The sequence below is a fragment of the Triticum aestivum genome, chromosome 1A, assembly GCF_018294505.1.
Source record: "Triticum aestivum cultivar Chinese Spring chromosome 1A, IWGSC CS RefSeq v2.1, whole genome shotgun sequence".
Classification (NCBI taxonomy): domain Eukaryota; kingdom Viridiplantae; phylum Streptophyta; class Magnoliopsida; order Poales; family Poaceae; genus Triticum; species Triticum aestivum.
In genome coordinates, this window is record NC_057794.1 from 187,681,111 (window position 1) to 187,702,735 (window position 21,625).

Here is a 21,625-nt window from a genome sequence, read left to right on the forward strand (position 1 = left end):
TGATTGCTCTTTTTGCTTTTTCCCTTTGCCACTTTCCCTTAGTTGCTAGTCTTGCCAGTCGGACAGCCGCTCTATGAACTACTGTTGGATCAAATGCTTGGCTACTTTGGGAAGGCAAGTACTTAGCCGTTTTAGTGTTTTTTAGCAAGTTGAATAGAAGGCGGTGAGCCGACTGCTTAATAGTCGGTTTGCGAAAAGAAAAAAGGAAGGCTGGAAGCCGTCTTTAAGCTATGTTCTATGCTTTGAGTCCTTAGCCATTTTTCATGCGAATGCCCATTCTACCTTACTCCTGCCCACCGTACAGTCACTCTGTGAGCTGAGGCTTCTGACAGGAGATGGCTTAGGCTTCACACACTACTTGTCAGGCTGCAGGAAGCATTTCATTGTGCAAGGCGGCAAGTCCCCAGGCCGACCTGTCGAGCCCGGTGCCCAGCGGCAATCAAAGAGTAACATACTCGTAGGCATAACTTTTATCATATAGACAAAAGAGGCCAGTCCCCGAGCTCGTCTCGGGGGGCCCGAAGTCTTGGTACTTTAATACAAAAGGTAGCGTGGTACATACTGCATCAACTGTAAAATCTTTGGAGGAGATTTGCATTCCATGGCCACTCTGTCTCTTTGCCGGAGTCATCCCTCTTGCGTGCTCTGCGCTTCTGAGTGCTAATCAGGTAGTAGGAGTCGTTGCCCAGTACTTTGCTGATGATGAAAGGGCCTTCCCAAGGCGCCGACAGCTTGTGCTGGCCGGCTGTCTGCTGGATCAGCCGGAGCACAAGGCCGCCCTCTTGGAAAGATCTCGGCTTGACCTTCATATTGTAGTATCGGTGCAGGCTCTGCTGGTAGATGCTGGACCGGCTAAGTGCCAACAGCCGACCCTCTTCCAGCAGATCGACGCCGTCTTGACATGCTTCTTCTGCTTCCTCCTTGGTGTACATGGTGACTCACGAGGAGTCAAACTCTATATCTGTTGGGATGACGACTTCGACACCGTAGACGAGGAAGAAAGGCGTGAAGCCGGTTGACTTGTTTGGAGTCGTGCACAGACTCCAGAGGACGGCTGGCAACTCATTGAGCCAGCAGCCAGCCGAGCGCTCCAGAGGCTCGACCAGTCGGGGCTTGATGCCGGACAGGATGAGGCCGTTTGCTCGCTCCACCTGGCCGTTTGACTGTGGATGGGCGACGGACGCTAGGTCTAGTCGGATGCCCTGTGTTGCGCAAAAACGGGCCAAGGCGCCTTTGGCAAAATTTGTGCCGTTGTCGGTGATGATGTTGTGTGGTATGCCGTACCGAATTGTGATATCGGAGATGAAAGTAACGGCAGTCGGACCGTTCAGTTTCTTGATTGGCTTTGCTTCTATCCACTTGGTGATCTTGTCCACTGCGACAAGTAAGTGAGTTAAGCCACCTCGTGCCGTCTTGAATGGTCCCACCATGTCTAGACCCCAAACTGCGAAAGGCCAGGCAATGGGGATAGTCTTGAGTGCAGAAGCCGGCTGGTGCGACTTGGAGGTGAACTTCTGGCACCCTTTGCATTTTTGGACCAATTCCTTGGCCTCTTCTAAGGTAGTCAGCCAGAAGAAACCGTGTCGAAAGGCTTTTGCGACGAGTGCTCTTAAAGCCGCATGGTGGCCGCACTCGCCTTGATGGATGTCTTTGAGAATTGTTTGGCCTTGCTCTGGCTCTACGCAGCACTGTTAGACACTAGTGATGCTGCGCCTGACTAACTCTCTGTTGACTATGGTGTACCCTGCCGCTCGGTGTTGTACTTGCCGAGCTGAGGTCTCATCAGTCGGCAGCTCTTTGCTCACCAGGAATTTGAGGATGGGCTGGGCCCATGAGGGTGCTGCTATTTCTTTGACTGCCAGAACTGCGACTTGGATGAGGGCGGCTAGGCTAGGAGGCGGCGGGTTGGAGTCAACAACCGCTTGCTGGGTTAATGAAGTCCCCAGGCCGACTGGCGCGGCTCTTGGGCCGAGTTCTGGAGTCTTCGAGCCTGCCGCCGCAGTCCCCGGGCCGGGTACTACAGTCCCTGGGCCGGCTTCGACTATGGCGGCTTTGGAGCCATCTGCCAAAATCCCCGTACCGTCTGCCAGGGCTCTGGAGTCGGATCCGACTTCTTCGGGGGGAGCCGGCACGAAGATGGAGTCTGATTCTGGTGAAGGGTTGACAGACGGCTTGAGGAGGCGTTGAAGGGCGACGCCGGATGGTATTGCTTGGCGGGTAGAGCCGATTCATGCCAAGGCGTCTGCTTGGTCGTTGTCGTTTCTTGGCACATGGAGGAACTCGCACCCCTCGAAATACCCACTGAGTTGCTGCACGAGGAAATGGTAACTCGCCATGTTTGCATCTTTGGCATCCTAGTCGCCAGATGACTGTTGGACCACTAAGTCCGAGTCGCCATAACATAGGATCCGGCGAATGCCAAGTTCTTTGGCAAGCCGGAGCCAGTGAATGAGCGCCTCGTACTCGGTGACGTTGTTGGAGGCGGCAAAATGGATTTGTAGTGCGTATTTGAGCTTGTCGCCTTTGGGGAAGTGAGGACGACGCCGACTCCCAAGCCGGTGCACATCTTGGAGCCGTCGAAATGCATCCGCCAACGGGTGGAGTCGGGCGCTGGAGGTAGGTACTGGGTCTCGGCCCAATCGACGAGAAAGTCGGCCAGTGCTTGTGACTTGATGGCGGTGCGGGGCTGGTAGTGGATGGTGTAGGGATCCAGCTCTATGGCCCACTTGGCCACTCGGCCAGAAGCATCTCGGCTTCCGATGATCTCGGCAAGTGGAGCCGTGCAGACCATAGTGATTGGGTGCTCTTGAAAGTAGGGCTTCAATTTCTTGGCGGTAAAGTGTACGCCATAGCACATCTTCTGGTAGTGGGGGTAGTTCTGCTTGGAGGCCGACAATACTTCGCTCAGGTAATATACCGGTCTCTGGACAGGTAGTGCATTGCCTTCCTCCTTGCGTTCCACTACAATGACCGTGCTGACTACCCGGCTGGTGGCGGCGATGTACAGGAGCATAGGTTCCTTAGGAGTCGGAGCCGCCAGAACGGGTGGAGTAGTCAGTGTCTTCTTCAACTGGAGAAAAGCTTCATCCGCCTTGTGGTTCCACTCGAAAAAGTGGTCTTCTTCATGAGTTGGTATAAGGGGAGAGCTTTCTCGCCCAGCTGACTGATGAATCGGCTGATGGATGCCAAGCAGCCAGTGAACTTTTGCACATCCAGCAGTCAGCTGGGTACCTCCATCCTCTCAATGGCCTTGATCTTTACAGGGTTGCATTCTATGCCGCGTTCGGAGACCAGGAAGCCAAGGAGTTGGCCGGCTGGTACTCCGAAGACGCACTTCTCGGGGTTGAGCTTGATCTGGAATCGGCGCAGGTTCTCAAAGGTCTCCTTGAGGTCTTCCAGCAGTGTTCCACGCTTTTCTGTCTTCACCACCACATCATCCACGTAGACGTCGGTGTTCCTGCCGAGCTGCTTGAGGAGGCACTTCTGCATGCAACGTTGGAAGGTGGCGCCGGCATTCCTCAAGCCGAATGTCATGGTGAGGTAGCAGAAAGCTCCAAACGGCGTGATGAAGGCGGTCTCAGTCTGTCAGCTGGGTTCAGCTTGATCTGGTGATATCCTGAATATGCATCCAAAAAACTCAACAGCTCGCATCCGGCAGTGGAGTCTATCACCTGATCAATTCTTGGTAGAGCAAACGGGTCCTTGGGGCAGGCCTTGTTCAGGCTCGTGTAGTCAATAGACATTCGCCACTGCTTGTTCTTCTTCAGTACCAGGACCGGATTGGCTAGCCACTCTGGGAAGAATACTTCCATAATGAGCTCGCCTTCCTATCTGCTGTCGAGGTTTGCGCCTACGACAGCGTGCCTCTCTGGGTGCTCCGGATCCAAGGGTATCTTCTTTGTCTCCTTGGCCGGCTTGAACGAACCCTCAGCCTCCGAGTCCTTTGGGTTGGGCGATACCTCTGGCTGCTTGCTGGCCATCGCCACAACCCGCTCAAGGAGCCGCTTCTCGGCCGCGATTACTAGGGACTCGGCTAGCCGACTACTCTCAGTCGCACAGGCAGACGACTTCCGGTAGTCGCCGGCTATGGTCAGAATCCCCCTGGAACTGGACATCTTCATTTTGAGGTAGGCGTAGTGGGGGACCGCCATGAACTTGGCCAAGGTGGGTCGCCCAAGTAGTGCATGGTATGGGCTCTCAAAGTCCACCACCTCAAACCAAACTGACTCTCGACGGAAGTGATCTTTGTCTCTAAAGAGGACGTCCATCAGGATCTTGCCGATTGGTGAGCAGGAAAGCCCAGGAACAATGCCGTGGAACACAGTCTGGCTGTTCTGAAGCTGTCTTTGCTTGATTCCTAATTTCTCCATGGTGTCCTTGTATAGGATGTTAATGCTACTGCCTCCATCTATCAGAACTCGTGAGAAACGAGCAGCTCGTCTATCCGTGGCAAAGGTGGCATCCAAGACCAAGGCATAAGAGCCCGGACTCGGCATCACCTCTGGGTGATCAGCCCTGCTCCAGCTGATAGGCTTTTCGGACTAGTGCATGAACTCTGGCGTCTCTGATGCTACTGCATTCACCTCTTGTCGCTGCAGCCGCCTGCTGCGTCGATCATCAGCCATACTGGTAAATACCATGTAGGCTCCGTGTTCTTCGGGGTATTCGTCTTGTACTGCGCCGACTGGCCTGACAGCCGGCTGCTGGGGCGGAGGCGGCGGCGGCTGCCCAGCAGGCAGGGGAGGTAGGAGGCCGTCTCCTTTGGCGATCCTGGTGAGCCAGTGGCACTTCCGGGTGGTGTGATTCGACGGCTTCATGCCGCTATGGAACTTGCAAGGACCATCCAGGGTTTGCTCATATGAGAAGGCTGGCAACCAGTTGGGCTTGCCACCTTTCTGTCGCTTGGGCGGAGGCTGCCCATCCGGCTGCTGGGCTTCAACTATCGCGACCTGCCGGCTGCGGGGCCTTGCGCTTGTGGTCGCTCTGCTGTTGTCGCCGACTAACGTCTCCCACCGGAGTTCTTGGAGCCTGAGGGGCCACTTTGCCAGTTGCGCTAACTTGAATCTCCGCCTTCATGGAGGAGTCAGCCGTGGCGTACTTATCTGCTATGATCAGCAACTCGTCAAGGGTTTCTGGCTCGTCGCAGAGGAGCTTGTGCTTGAGGAGGGTGCCTTCTCTGCACCCGGCGGTGAAGTACTCGATAGCCTACACCTCGTGCACGCCCTCGCAGGAGTTCCGAACCTCGGGCCAACACGTGAGGTAGTCGCGAGTCAACTTGTTGGGACCTTGCATGCACAAGGAAAGCTGACGAGGCTTGGGAGGACGCTTGTACGTGCTGGTGAAGTTGCGGACGAATGCTTCGGTGAAGTCGACCCAGTTGTACATGCTGCGGGGCTTCAGGCTGTTCAGCCATGTCCGGGCCGTGCCCTGGAGCATGAGCGGAACGTATTTTACGGCGACACGCTTGTTGCCGTTCTCTATGCTGACAGCTGTGGAGTAGTCGACTAGCCAGTCTTCCGGCTTCACGGAGCCGGTGTACTTGGGCGTGTCCCTTGGGAGCGTGAACCCTTTGGGAAAGGGCTCATCTCGAATGCGGGGCCCGAAACAAGGCGGACCCAACTCATCTTCTTCTTCCAGCGCCAGGGATCGGTGAAGCCGGTCGATCCGGTGGCGGGCGTCGTTTTCCCCGACTCCCTCTTGGCGGCCAAGATGGTCGTCAAGAGTCGGATGATCAACAGGCGGCGTGGAGACTCGCCTATCCTTGCGAGGAGGAGGAGGCGGACAGTCGTCGCGTTGTTCCACTGCTCTCGGGCGGCCGTCTCGGTCGCGCTCTATGGTAATGTGAGTCCGACTGTGGCTGACAGCCGGATCCTTGTCTCTTCTTCCTCGGGCGCCGTCAGTCGGCGTCCGAGACGTCGTGCCTTGGTCTCGGTGAAGGTCATCGTTTTGCTGCTGCGGCGCCTCCGTGCGGCAGCCGGCCTCGTTCTGCGCGGCAGCCATGTCGAGGAGCTGCTGGACTCGCTCCATCATCAGGCGGCGCTCTTCGCCCTCGAAATTGTCCAGCTCGTCCGCCGCTGCCTGGGCGGCTCGAATGTTCTCCGCAGGGGTAGCATACATAGGGCGGCTTGCCCCGAACAGGTTGGCGATGGCTACGCCGCGCTGCTGGACCGCGCTAAGGCGGCTGGGCCTCGCTGGGGCCGGCGAGCCGCCAACAGCGCGATCCATCTCTCGCTGGTAGGCTTCTGACAAGCGTCCCATGGTAGCCAGCTTCTTTGCGCCTTCGACGAGCTGAAGGCGCCGTGCCTCCAACGTCTCCGCGTCAGCGTCTTCCGGAATGGGCGCAGTCAGGTCTTGTAGCGCCGCGCCAAGCGGATCATGCGCTCCTCCGCCGGGGAGCTCGTCATGACTGATGACGAGCACCTCGGTGACGGTGCTTCCGCCGCTCTCCACACGAGGGAGAGGCTCGTCGTAGACCACCACATTAGTGGGGAACGTGTCGAGCGACACGGTGGCTGAGTCAACCAGCATCGGGTTGGTGGAACCTACGGACTCCAAGTCCACGGCAGGCTCGCCGGCGACATGGAGTTGATCGAGGAGGCCCGCGAGGAGGCTCTCGGAGCCGCCCGTGCCTGCGTTGGAACCTCGCCGACAAGTTCGGCCAGGCAGCTGGCTGCGCAGGCGATCTCAACGCCGCGCAGCACGTCAGTGCTGACTCCATCTAGCGTGCCTGGCTGGCTGCGCTCGCCAGGGAGAAAAAGGGTTCCCGTCCAGAGAAGGTCTCCGGACGGCGGTGCACCAGGCCCCATGGTGGGCGCCAAATGTCGGGGGTTAGGTGCGACATATGCCAAAGCATGGCTTATCATGGTGGGGGCAAGTAGAACGTCGCCGGTGCCTGGAAACGGGATGAGGCGTAGACATGCACGCCGATGAATCTTACCCAGCTTCAGGGCTCTCCGGGGAGATAACACCCCTACTGCTGCTCTGCGGGGTCCCCGCATGATCACTATGGCAAAGTGTTTACACGATTGCTCCTTGAGCTATTTCCTGAAGGTAGGAGAAGGCAAGGCTAGCTCTCTCCTTCATGTATGGTCTAGTCCAGTGCTAATGGATTCCAACCCTTTGCATGGGTGCCCTGGGGGGTTTATATAGGCCTCCCCCCCAGGGGTATAATGGTAATCCGGCTGGACACGGGCCCAGCCGTCAGTGCCTCAGGCCTCCGTCTTCTCCGCCGACTGCTGGGGCCCGCCGACTGGTGGGCCCCGTCGACTGGCTAGGTACGGAGCCGACAGGCCGCGTCCGCCGCGGGCGGGTCTTGCCGGCTGCTGATTACTGTAGCCGTGCTTCTAATGACGCGGGCTTAGTCATGGAGTCGTGGAAACAGCCCCGCCGCCTGGCGGGCGATCACTATTGCCACTCTCCATCACATCTGGTTAATGGCACGTGGGCCCCGGGGGAGGAGCCGGCCGACTCTCGGGGGCCGACTCCCGACGGTTCCGACTTGTGGCGCAATTGCCGTCTTCTGGGATCCCGCTGGCCGGTGGGACCCGCCGCCCAAAAGGTCGTACAGAAAAGCCATCGTGGGCGCAGGATTCGGTCCACCGGTGCTGATGTCAGGGCCAGCATGGCAACAGTGCCACGCCGCACGGAGATCTCCGCGGGTACGGCGTACTGTGACCATGCTTGCCTTTGGAAAGGGGTGGGAGCAGTCTTCACTGTAGCCACTCCCCTGTCCTGTCCCTCTTGATGAGGACATGGGGTTTCGCTGGAGTCACGAGCCGACTCCCCAAGGCCGGCTTCTTGGGAAGTCGTCAGTCAGGAGTCGGTTCGTCCTAAAATCGTCCCTGGGATTCGATCGTGAGTGGCTAGTCGGTGGCCTTCTCGCCGACTCCTCAGAAGGCGGCTCTTTGTCCTGGGGTCTTGAGGGGCGCAGCCTGCCCCGATGTCTTGAAAGGTTCTGGGACTCGGGTTAGCCTACCCGTGGCCCATTACTCCGACAGTCTGCACATTTGGTTCTCACGAGTCAGTCATATTAGATAGTAAAGCAAACATTATGTCAGGACCCCGATTCCAAGTCACATCGATCTAGCCGGTAACACCTCATATCACTTTGCGGCCTCACGCACGGTATCCCACGGGTGTTGCCTTACCATGGCCCGGGACCGTTTGCGCCTTTTGGCTCACGTATATGATAGTGTCGCTAGCATCCATATGACAGAGAACCCGGGCCGACACAGCTAGTCGTGAACCCAAAGCGGCACAGACCTATGGAGACAGGCATACATGAATCACATCGAGCATGTCGGTAAAAACATCAGCGAGTGATTCCGGGCTGTTGCATTGGGCTAACAGGACTCCGGGGGACCCGGGCTGTAGCAGGCTAGGCAGGACTCCGGAAGTCACGGCGTGACATTTCCCCGAAGGGACAGACATAGGAACGAAGTGAAACACATGCCGGCCAGCCAAGTGTCCTGAACAGTAGTGCTGGGCTAGCAGGACTCTGGTGAACCGGGCTGTAGCGGACTACTATGGCTCGAGGAACACTAGACTACATTTCCCCATAAGAAAGGCTGCCAAGGATAAACAACTAGATTGTCGGATCCCACTCATACCAAGCATTTCAATCATACACACAATATGCCCGATATGAGTACATACAACATGGCATCACAACAAAACTCTACAACTCAAGTACTTTATTTAAAAGGCTCCAGGGAGCCATACATAACATGTTCATACAGATAGGTGTCACATGACCCGACGCTCAAGTCATACAATCATACAAGCACATGCGGAAGCAACCGGTCTGAGTACAGACACTAGAAAGAAAGAAGGCTTCTCGAAGCCTGTCTATCTACATAGGGCCCTCCATGGCCAGGATCACCACCTGGGTGGCTAGTCACTCGTCGACGTCAAGGTCTACATAAAACCCATCGGAGGGGGCAGTGTTGTCGTCTGAAAACAGTAATTAAGCAAACATGAGTACAAAGGTACTCAGCAAGTCTTACATCAGAACCTAATATACATGCTCATTCTCAAGAAGGTGGTGGGGTTATTGCAGCAAGCCAGCTTTGACTCTTGGCTAAGCTATCCTACGGAACTTCACCAGTAAAATAGTTTTCGCACACGAGTCCACTACTCACCAACACAATACTCCACCGTGGATCCTCCCTCGTCATCCTATGAGAGGGCCATCCTCGGTACTCACACTTATCTTGAGTCTTTTAGTAGTATCCATTAACTTGTCTATGAACTGTATAGGCAACCAAGTAGTCCTTTACTGCGGACGTGGCTATTCGAATAGTTTTATACCTTGCAGGGGTGTACTTCTTCATACACGCTTTCACCACTTACCTCCGTTTACACGACATGTACTCGGCAACCTTCAAGCAGAAGCCCAGCGAGGGTGTCGGCCACGGCCTACCTAAACACTTAAGTCTCTAGTCTAGGTTTATCGCCTATCCAGGTTCCATCCGTAGGGAGTCCGACCGAGGTTTCCACATACGGCCCCGAACGATGTGAACAGGGTTCCCGAGACACCAAACGGGTGACTCGGTACACCGTGCCACGGTGTATCTACCGCAACATAGCCCACCCCTAGGGTCAGCGCTATGCACGGCCGCCAACACATAACCTACAAACACCAGAAACTATTTGCAACTCCTGGACAGAGTACTAGGGTGATTAAGAAGCCGAGAGGGTCAATTAAGGATCCCAATGCATGGTAGTAGCTGAATCTAAAATCACACATACCGATCTCAGTTCTTAGGGACGATGTCAATGAAACAACCCACCATGTACTCCTACATGGCCTCTCATCGATACCTTTACCAAAACATGTTCAACACATCCCTCATATTACCGACATAAGCATTTCACTCTAGCCCATCAGCCAGATGAACCAGACCTGACACAACTCTTAGCATAGCAGGCATAGCAAGGTAGGAATCACATACATGGCTTAGTCAACTACTACACATGCTAGTGGGTTTCATCTAGTTACTGTGGCAATGACAGGTCATGCAGAGGATAAGGGTTCAACTACCGTAGCACACAACAGTTTGAATCGCGTTGTCTTAATGTAGTAAACAAGAGCAGAAGCGAGAACATGGGTTTGTATCGGAATGATCAATGGGTTGCTTGCCTGATGGAGTGGTAGTGGGATACTGCCCTTCAGTTGGATACTCGTGAATATCCTCGAAGGCAGAACCTACCACGAAGAACACATCGGAACACAATCAACACATGACGATATGCAACAATATGATGCATGCTATGACATGGCAATATGAATGTGTCTTGGCCTAATGCAAGCTATAACAGAAAGGAATGTGCTTATTTGAATCAAAGATTCAATTATTAGCTTATTAAACATGGCTTTAATAGTGCATTTCCTTATTCTGCTTAAACAACAAGGTAAACTTGTTTTGTCATGCATGAAACCATTACAGATGGATAGATTGAATTTTTCTGATCATTTTCATATATAAATCTTTGCATTTGGAGCTATGGTTGATTTTCTATTATTTTTAGAAGTTTTGACTATTTTCTGGAATTTCCTGAATAAAAATAAATCCAGAAAATGCATTACTGCGTCAGCATTGCATCATGCTGACCTCAGCAGGTCAAAGGCGCCAGCCCAGGTCAAACCTGACTGGTGGGCCCCTTCTGTCAGCCTCTCAGCTAATTAACATGATTAGATTAACACTAATTAGCTGTCAGTGGGGCCTGGGCCCACATGTCAGTGACTGATTTAATTAAAATTAGTTAAAACTAATCCTAGATTAGTTAGCAGACCGGCCCCACCTGTCATAGACTCATGGGGGTCTACCTGGGCCCACCCAGGAGTCAAACTGGGTCAAACTCGCCGGCGACTCGACACCGGCGAGGCCCGAGACGGTGGTGTGGCTCGGAAAACGCCCACAGGGCCCGGGCGAGGCCGTTCTTGGGCTCGTTGGAGAGCTCTTGCAGTCGTGCATCTAGTGGTGGTGGAGGCCGGGCCTACGGTGGCCGGAGATGACGACGTCAAGCTCCAAGGAGGCGGCCGGAGTTCGGCCATGTGCGGTGTGTGGGTTGCGGCGTGCAAACGCGAAAACTAAGGCGCTAGCGAGGCACTACGCGATGCGGCAAGCATGTTGCGTAGCACGGGAGGACCAAATGGTCGCCGGAGCGACGCCGGCGACAAGCTCGAGCGGAGACGAGCTTCGTCCATGGTGGAACTATGGCCTAGAGGGTGCAAATGCGTGGGAAAGAAGAGGGGAAAGGCGGCGGAGCTCAGAGGGAGGTCGATGAGCAGCTCAGTGGGCTCGGGGGCGACCGGTGCGAGGCAAATCGATGAACGGCGTCCGACGGGTACCGAGGTTGAAGACGGCCCGATGGCAGCGATGCAGGGCCTCCGACGAAGTGTGGCTCGGTGGGGAGGGCGAGGGCGTCGCCGCGGAGCTTCTGGACATGTCAGAGAGGCGAGGGGGTGACGGAGGGCGCGACTACGACGGTGAGACGGCGACAGGTGCGTCGGCCATGGTGCGGGAGAGGGTGAGGGAGACGAGGGGAGAGTGAGGGAGGAGGAGAGGGGGACGTGGGGGTCGCGTGGCATCCCTGGACGTCTCCAGGCGTTGGCGGAAGCAGGAGGTGGCCGGCGTGTGGCCGCTGGCGCCGGCCACGCGCTCCGCGTCCTCCTGGCAGGAGGTGGACGACGACTGGCAAGCCAGTCGGCTGGGCCAGCACAGGTAAGGCCCAGGTGGGCTCCCTGTCTCTCTTTTTTTGATTTGTTTCTATTTTTTTCTATTTAACTGCAACTGTTGGGCTTTAATTAAAATACTAAAACATTTCCAAAAATCCTGAAAATAATTGTGGGCTCTGTTTAGAATATTTCCAACAGCAAACATTTATTTCCAGAATTATTTGAGCATTTAAATTATTTTATAGCATTTAAATGCCCAAATTCAAATACTTATGATTTAATTCAATGACCGTCTGTTGACCTAGAAAATTGTGCACCAATTTTGCCAGAGGTTCTAACCCAAGACAGAGGGTGAACTTTTTAGAAGGGCATTTCAGGTTCATTGAAAATAATTTTAGTAAACCCTAGTTCTTTCCAGGGGGGTGTTGGGGGTTTCTGCCTTCCCCACTTCAAATTTAAGAGAAATTTAAACATGATGCACACTCTAATGCTTGAACTAGCTAGGGTGTGACAACTCACCCCCACTCAAAAGAATCTCGTCCCGAGATTTAGGATCCTCTGGAAAGAAGGTGGGGTACTCGAGTCGAAGATGATCCTCCCTTTCCCAAGTGGCTTCTTTCTCGGAATGGTGTGACCATTGAACCTTGAGAAACTTGATATTATGACGTCGAGTGGTACACTTGGCTTGATCAAGGATACGAACGGGATATTCCCGACATGAGAGGTTATCTTGTAGATCAAGCGTTTCGTGGTCCACTCCACGGATAGGATCTGCGAAGCAACGCCTGAGTTGTGAAACGTGGAAGACATCATGAACTCTGGAAAGATGCGGAGGTAGTTCCAATTGGTAGGCAACTTCTCCTCATTTGGCAAGAATGCGAAAGGGTCCAATGTAACGAGGAGCCAATTTGCCTTTGATACCGAAACGATGGGTTCCCTTTAACGGGGTAACCCGAAGGTAAGCCTTCTCATCGACTTCATAAGTCATAGGCTTATGTTTACGATCATATTGACTCTTTTGACGAGATTGGGCTGTTTTCAATTTGTCACGAATAACGCGAACCTGCTCTTCTGCTTCCTGAATCATATCCGGGCCAAAGAGTTGTCTTTCCCCGGTTTCTGACCAGTTAAGAGGCGTTCGACATTTTCGTCCATAGAGAACTTCGAAAGGAGCCTTGCCCAAGCTGGCTTGATAACTATTGTTATAAGCAAACTCCGCGAATGGAAGGCATTTCTGGCAACTCATTCTGAACGAGATCACAGAAGCTCGGAGCATATCTTCCAGAATTTGATTGACTCGCTCTACCTGACCACTTGATTGAGGATGGAAGGCGGTACTAAAAGAGAGACGAGTTCCCATAGCATTTTGGAAACTTTCCCAAAATCGAGAGGTGAAGAGACTCCCACGGTCTGAGTTAATTTCCAATGGAACACCATGAAGAGACACTATTCGGGAGATGTATAAATCGGCTAGCTGGCTAGCGGTGATACTCTCACGAACAGGTAGGAAATGGGATACTTTGGAAAGTCGGTCGATCACGACAAAGATGGCATTATTCCCTCTCTTGGTCCTGGGAAACCCAGTGATGAAATCCATACTGATTTTATCCCATTTCCACTCGGGAATAGCCAAAGGTTGAAGGGTGCCAGCAGGCCGTTGATGCTCTGCTTTAACACGACGACAAACATCGCAATTAGCAATGTATTGAGCGATTTCTCTCTTCATCCTAGTCCACCAAAACCTCTGGCGTAGGTCTTGATACATTTTTGTACTACCGGGATGAATGGTGAGAGGGGATTCATGAGCTTCCTTAAGGATCAACTGGCGTAGATGTTGTTTCTTGGGAACCACCAAACGGTTCTCGAAGAAGACAGCACCTCGCTCATCCATGGAGAAACATTTAGCAACTCCGCAAGCGATGTTTTCCTTAATTTGGGATATGCCCTTATCATACCGCTGGGCGGTTATGATTTGATCCATAAGGTTTGGTTTCGCTACCAGGGTGGATAGAAAACCTCGAGGAACAATGTAAAGATTAAGCTTACGAAATTCCTCATGGAGAAGTGGTTGACTTTGTTGTAACATCAGGTTGTTACAATAGGACTTACGGCTTAGCGCATCAGCCATGACATTGGCTTTGCCCGGGGTGTAAGTTATTCCTAAATCGTAATCCAAGATCAACTCAACCCAACGTCTTTGCCTGAGATTCAAATCTGGTTGGGTGAAGATATATTTCAAACTTTGGTGATCGGTGAAGATCTCGCAACGATTACCGAGAAGGTAATGTCGCCAAGTTTTAAGTGCATGGACTACAGCTGCAAGCTCTAGATCATGTGTGGGATAATTTTCCTCATGTGGGTGTAATTGCTGTGAAGCATAGGCAATTACCTGACGATCTTGCATGAGTATGCAACCTAGTCCTTGTCGCGAGGCGTCGCAATAGATAATAAAGTCCTTGGAGAAATCTGGTGGTACCAGTACGGGAGCAGATGTCAGGCGTCTTTTCAGTTCCTGAAAACTGAACTCGCACTATGGAGTCCACTCGAACTTTTTATCTTTCTTGAGGAGTTCAGTTAGAGGTTTAGCAACCTTGGAGAAATTCTCAACGAAGCGGCGGCAATAGCTCGCTAAGCCAAGGAAGCTCCGAACTTGCTTAACCGTCTCAGGTGGAGTCAAATCAAGGACGGCTTGAACTTGCTCGGGATTGACAGCAATACCCTTACCAGAGATTACATGGCCTAGATAGGTCACTTCTGGCAACCAAAATTCACACTTGGAGAATTTGGCATAAAGGCGATGCTCTCGGAGTTTCATCAATACCAGCCTTAGATGTTCGGCATGTTCCTCTTCGTTCTTGGATTAGATGAGTATGTCATCGAGGTATACTACGACGAATTTATAAAAATACTCCATGAAGACCGAGTTCATTAACCGGGAGAAGGTGGCTGGGGCATTGGTTAAATTGAAGGACATAACAGTGTACTCGTATTGGCCATAACGAGTAACAAAGGCCGTTTTGGGAATGTCTCCGTTTCTGATTTTGATTTGATGGTAGCCCAAACTCAAATCCATCTTGGAGAAGACTGAGGATCTAGCGAGCTGATCATACAGATCGTTGATCCTGGGAAGTGGGTATTTGTTCTTGATGGTGACCAAATTGACAGGTTGATAATCCACAACCATTTGATCCGTTCCATCCTTCTTCTTAACGAAGAGGACGGGGCAAGCCCAAGGAGAGGAACTAGGATGGATGAAACCCTTTTTCAAGGACTCATCGAGTTGGTTCTTAAGCTCGGCTAGTTCTAAGGGTGCCATCTTGTAGGGTCTTCTAGAAATTGGAACGGTTCCTGGAACAAGGTCTATCACAAACTCAACATCCCTGTCAGGTGGAACACCTGGCAGTTCTTCTGGAAAGACATCCGGAAAGTCTCGAACTACCGGAACATCCTCAAGGTTTGGAAGGGGGTTGGCATTTAAGGAGTAAAGCTGGCGCTTGGCCACTCGAGTTAAGACATTGACCGTCTTGCCCGATGGGTGAGTAAGTTGAACAGTTCTAGTGGCACAACCGATCTTAGCATAATGAGCTGACATCCATTCCATACCCAAGATGATGTTTATGTCCGTGGACTTGAGAGCTATTAATGATGCAAGGAAGACAAGTCTATCGACAAGAATTTCGTTCCCATGGCTTACTCTAGAAGTTTGCCATTTGGAACCCGGAGTTTGAATTACCATGGAAGTGGGCATGTCACAGAATGTCGTGTTGTGCAATCGAGCATAGTTCTCGAATATAAATGAATGAGATGCTCCAGTATCAAAAAGAACAGATGCCGGATGGCAGTTAACAAGGAGCGTACCAAGGACGACATTGGGATCCTCATGGGCCTCCTCGGCTAAAACATAGTTGACATGGCCACGGCCAGTGATGACCGGCTTGGCGTAGAATGTCTTTCCCGCGGGCTTACCACGGCCAACAGACTTTCTAGTTTGAATGTGGTTGTTGTTCTGGGGACACTCTTGACTATAGTGACCCGGCTCTCCACACTTAAAGCATGTCCCCACAGTGGCCCGTGGAGCAACATTAGCAGCGGGGCCACCATAGGGCTTGGGCGGTGCAACTTGCTGGTTGGGACGAGGCGCCTCAAAGGATGGCCTCGGGATGAACCTGGGTGGCAGTGCCGTGCTTGGAATCCACACTCGGCGCTTCTGGGTTCCAGAGCCGGATGAAGAGCCAAAATCACGGGAGTGCTTGCGTGAAGCGTCATAATCAGTCTGGCCTATCTCAGCACTGATGGCTTTATTGACCAACTTCTGAAAGGATGTGCACTCGTGCAGACGGAGATCGCGGCGAAGCTCAGGGCTAAGTCCCTTGCGGAACCTTGCCTGCTTCTTAGCGTCAGTAGATACCTCTTCAGGGGCATAGCGTGCCAGATTCCCAAATTCATGACTATATGCATCCACAGTCAGTCTTCCTTGGGTGAAGTTGCAGAACTCCTCCCTCTTGTGATCCATGAGACCTTTCGGAATGTGATGCTCACGGAAAGCCTCACTGAAATCAGCCCAAGTAGTAATTTGGCCGACCGGGCGCATAGCTTCAAAGTTTTCCCACCAAAGGCTAGCAGGGCCTTCGAGGTGATAGGCAGCATAAGTAACCTTGTCGGCTTCGGCTATGTTGGCAGAACATAGCTTGTGAGTGATGCTGCGAAGCCAGTCATCCGCATCGAGGGGTTCGACGGAATGGTTAAACTTTGGTGGGTACAGCTTGATGAAGTCATTGATTGACACCAAGTCATTTCGCGGATGGCGTGCAGTGTTCTGTTCAATCCGCTCTAGCAGGCGGTTAGTCTCACGCTTGTTTCTTTCCGCCTCCAGCATCACTTCGGCCAGAGAAGGCAGGTGAGGTAGATTTTCACCCCTAGCTGCACTGGCTTCCCCCTGCTCCGAGGCAGCAGGGTTGCTGCGGGTGTTGACCATCCTAGGAGAAAACAAGACAATGGTTTTGATAAGGATGGCTCAAACTTAGCAAGGAGTGCAGAATGTAATGGATAACACAGAAGGCAGAGATGTTCATCCATATGTCATGGTAATATAAAACTGCCATATATATACTAACGGTCATACACATCATACATAGTTTAGTACAAGCCCAGGCTACAGTACAACTATGATGAAAGACGTTACATCTCATCAGAGGCATTCCAAGCTCCTATACATTATTTGTCTACACCTCCGGAATTGACTACACGCCAAGCCATATTCCACAAGTCACACAGGACAGTGGAGATACAACTATTACAATACTAGTGATACTACTACTAACTCAGACAGCTCCATAGTAGTCCTCATAGAAGTCACTTCCATAGCCTGGAAGTTCAACGTGACCATCCGGAAACAGACGGTCCTGAGGAGCCTGTGGACCATAGGGACTAGGATGAGGTCTTGGACCAATAAACGGTGGCCTGCGGGGACCATGGGGTGGGGTAATGCCTCCCACATCACGCGAATCCACCATGTCTGGCAGAGCAGATCTCACAGGATACAGATCCCTTGTATCCATACATCCAGCTTGCACCGCGGGTGCAAACCGAGTCAATGTGGCCCAATGATCAGCACGGGTATTGAAAAGCTCCAGTCTCAAGGCCCGATTCTCTCGGTCCTTATCTTCGAGCATCTCAGCAGTGGTACGAGTTAATGAGTCCTCCTGAGTGGAGTCGGCATAGGTAGCTTGAAGATACCCTTGCGCTCCCGGAAGTGAAGCTGGCATGTAACGGAAGTCGGTGTTCCCAAGCAGGCCAGTCCGGGCTCGCATAATGGTCATCATGGAATAGGCAACATCCTGCACAGCCATCTCAATAGTAACCCCGAGTCCATAGGAACAGTGAAGGGGCTCGATAGATCCAGGATAAGAAGGAAATATCCTGACGGTGCAGAAATATTGGCTTTGATTAAAGTCGCAGAATTGCTCTTCAACGGTGTATTCGGGATACCAACGGTAACCCGTCTCGATCATTACCCAGACTAACATAGCAGTATGACCGGGCACGTCGAGGCACCGGGGCAGGCGAACCACTTGGTTTTGAGCACGGTTGGCCATCTGAAAGCACAACCACAATGCAAAGACATCAGAATTTCTAGGGAAAATTGGACAACATAACAGCTGTAAATGCTCAGAAAAAGATTTGAGACATCCACAACAGTTCGCAATACCACTCAACAACATCATATCAAGGTTCTGATCCAATTAGCAACATACTAAGAATAGTAGAAACTGAACTGGGACTTGTAACAACAATCGTATAAGCTACTATGGACTAGTAACACGTGAACCTGATAGAAGAAGAGAGCCTAGTCCTTAACCCAGATTGAATGAGAAGAGAATGACTCAGATCAGAGGCATAGGGTAAAGGAGTAAAAGAGCCTTACATTCCCTCCCACAATCAATTCCCCTACATATAACTAAAGCATTTCTAGACTCGACATCGACCAGTTTGGCTCAACGAACCTACAGGCAGTCCGGCTCTGATGCCAACGCTGTCAGGACCCCGATTCCAAGTCACATCGATCTAGCCGGTAACACCTCATATCACTTTGCGGCCTCACGCACGGTATCCCACGGGTGTCGCCTTACCATGGCCCGGGACCGTTTGCGCCTTTTGGCTCATGTATATGATAGTGTCGCTAGCATCCATATGACAGAGAACCCGGGCCGACATGGCTAGTCATGAACCCAAAGCTGCACAGATCTATGGAGACAGGCACACATGAGTCACATCGAGCATGTCGGTCATCAGCGAGTGATTCCGGGCTGTAGCACTGGGCTAACAGGACTCCGGGGGACCCGGGCTGTAGCAGGCTAGGCAGGACTCCGGAAGTCACCGCATGACATTTCCCCGAAGGGACAGACATAGGAACGAAGTGAAACACATGCCGGCCAGTCAAGTGTCCTGAATAGTAGTGCTGGGCTAGTAGGACTCCAGTGAACCGAGCTGTAGCGGACTACTATGGCTCGAGGAACACTAGACTACATTTCCCCATAAGAAAGGCTGCCAAGGATAAGCAACTAGATTGTCGGATCCCACTCATACCAAGCATTTCAATCATACACACAATATGCCCGATATGAGTACATACAACATGGCATCACAACAAAACTCTACAACTCAAGTACTTTATTTAAAAGGCTCCAGGGAGCCATACATAACATGTTCATACAAATAGGGGTCACATGACCCGACGCTCAAGTCATACAATCATACAAGCACATGCGGAAGCAACCGGTCTGAGTACAGACACTAGAAAGAAAGAAGGCTTCTCGAAGCCTGTCTATCTACATAGGGCCCTCCATGGCCAGGATCACCACCTGGGTGGCTAGTCACTCGTTGACGTCAAGGTCTACATAAAACCCATCGGAGGGGGCAGTGTTGTCGTCTGAAAACAGTAATTAAGCAAACATGAGTACAAAGGTACTCAGCAAGTCTTACATCAGAACCTAATATACATGCTCATTCTCAAGAAGGTGGTGGGGTTATTGCAGCAAGCCAGCTTTGAATCTTGGCTAAGCTATCCTACGGAACTTCACCAGTAAAATAGTTTTCGCACACGAGTCCACTACTCACCAACACAATACTCCACCGTGGATCATCCCTCGTCATCCTACGAGAGGGCCATCCTCGGTACTCACAATACTCCTTGAGTCTTTTAGTAGTATCCATTAACTTGTCTATGAACTGTATAGGCAACCAAGTAGTCCTTTACCGCGGACGCGGCTATTCGAATAGTTTTATACCCTGCAGGGGTGTACTTCTTCATACACGCTTTCACCACTTACCGCCGTTTAGACGACATGTACTCACCAACCTTCAAGCGGAAGCCCAGCGAGGGTGTCGGCCACGACCTACCTAAACACTTAAGTCTCTAGTCCAGGTTTATCGCCTATCCAGGTTCCATCCGCAGGAGTCCGGCCGAGGTTTCCACATACGGCCCCGAACGATGTGAACAGGGTTCCCGAGACACCAAACGGGTGACTAGATACACCGTGCCACGGTGTATCTACCGCAACATAGCCCACCCCTAGGGTTAGCGCTACGCATGGCCGCCAACACATAACCTACAAACACCAGAAACTATTTGCAACTCCTGGACAAAGTACTAGGGTGATTAAGAAGCTGAGAGTGTCAATTAAGGATCCCAATGCATGGTAGTAGCTGAATCTTAAATCACACATACAGATCTCAGTTCTTAGGGACGATCTCAATGAAACAACCCACCATGTACTCCTACATGGCCTCTCATCGATACCTTTACCAAAACATGTTCAACACATCCCTCATATTACCGACATAAGCATTTCACTCTAGCCCATCACCCAGATGAACCAGACCTGACACAACTCTAAGCATAGCAGGCATAGCAAGGTAGGAATCACATACATGGCTCAATCAACTCCTACACATGCTAGTGGGTTTCATCTAGTTACTGTGGCAATGACAGGTCATGCAGAGGATAAGGGTTCAACTACCGTAGCACACAGCAGTTTGAATCGCGTTGTCTTAATGTAGTAAACAAGAGCAGAAGCGAGAACTTGGGTTTGTATCGGAATGATCAATGGGTTGCTTGCCTGATGGAGTGGTAGTGGGATACTGCCCTTCAGTTGGATACTCGTGAATATCCTCGGGGGCAGAACCTACCACGAAGAACACATCGGAACACAATCAACACATGACGATATGCAACAATATGATGCATGCTATGACATGGCAATATGAATGTGTCTTGGCTTAATGCAAGCTATAACAGAAAGGAATTTGCTTATTTGAATCAAAGATTCAATTATTAGCTTATTAAACATGGCTTTAATAGTGCATTTCCTTATTCTGCTTAAACAGCAAGGTAAACTTGTTTTGTCATGCATGAAACCATTACAGATGGATAGATTGAATTTTTCTGATCATTTTTCATATATAAATCTTTGCATTTGGAGCTATGGTTGATTTTCTATGATTTTTAGATGTTTTGAATATTTTTTTGAATTTCCTGAATAAAAATAAATCTAGAAAATGCATTACTGCGTCAGCATTGCGTCATGCTGACCTCAGTAGGTCAAAGGTGCCAGCCCAGGTCAAACCTGACTGGTGAGCCCCTTCTGTCTGCCTCTCAGCTAATTAACAGGATTAGATTAACACTAATTAGCTATCAGTGGGGCCTGGGCCCACATGTCAGTGACTGATTTAATTAAAATTAGTTAAAACTAATCCTAGATTAGTTAGCAGACCGGCCCCACCTGTCATAGACTCAGGGGGGTGTCTACCTGGGCCCACCCAGGAGTCAAACTGGGTCAAACTCGCCGGCGACTCGACGCCGGCGAGGCCCGAGATGGTGGTGCGGCTCGGAAAACGCCCACAGGGCACGGGCGAGGCCGTTCTTTTGCTCGTTGGAGAGCTCTTGCAGTCGCGCATCTAGTGGTGGTGGAGGCCGGGCCTACGGTGGCCGGAGACGACGACGGCGAGCTCCAAGGCGGCGGCCGGAGTTCGACCATGTGCGGGGTGTGGGCTGCGGCGTGCAAACGCGAAAACTAAGGCGCTAGCAAGGCACTACCCGATGCGGCAAGCATGTTGCGTAGCACGGGAGGACCAAATGGTCGCCGGAGCGACGCCGACGACAAGCTCGAGCGGAGACGAGCTTCGGCCATGGTGGAACTATGGCCTAGAGGGTGCAAATGCGTGGGAAAGAAGAGGGGAAAGGCGGCGGAGCTCATAGGGAGGTCGATGAGCAGATCAGTGGGCTCGGGGGCGACCGGAGCGAGGCGAATCAATGAACGGCGTCCGACGGGTACCGAGGTTGAAGACAGCCCGATGGCGGCGAGGCAGAGCCTCCGGCGAAGTGTGGCTCGATGGGGAGGGCGAGGGCGTCGCGGCGGAGCTTCTGGACATGTCAGAGAGGCGAGG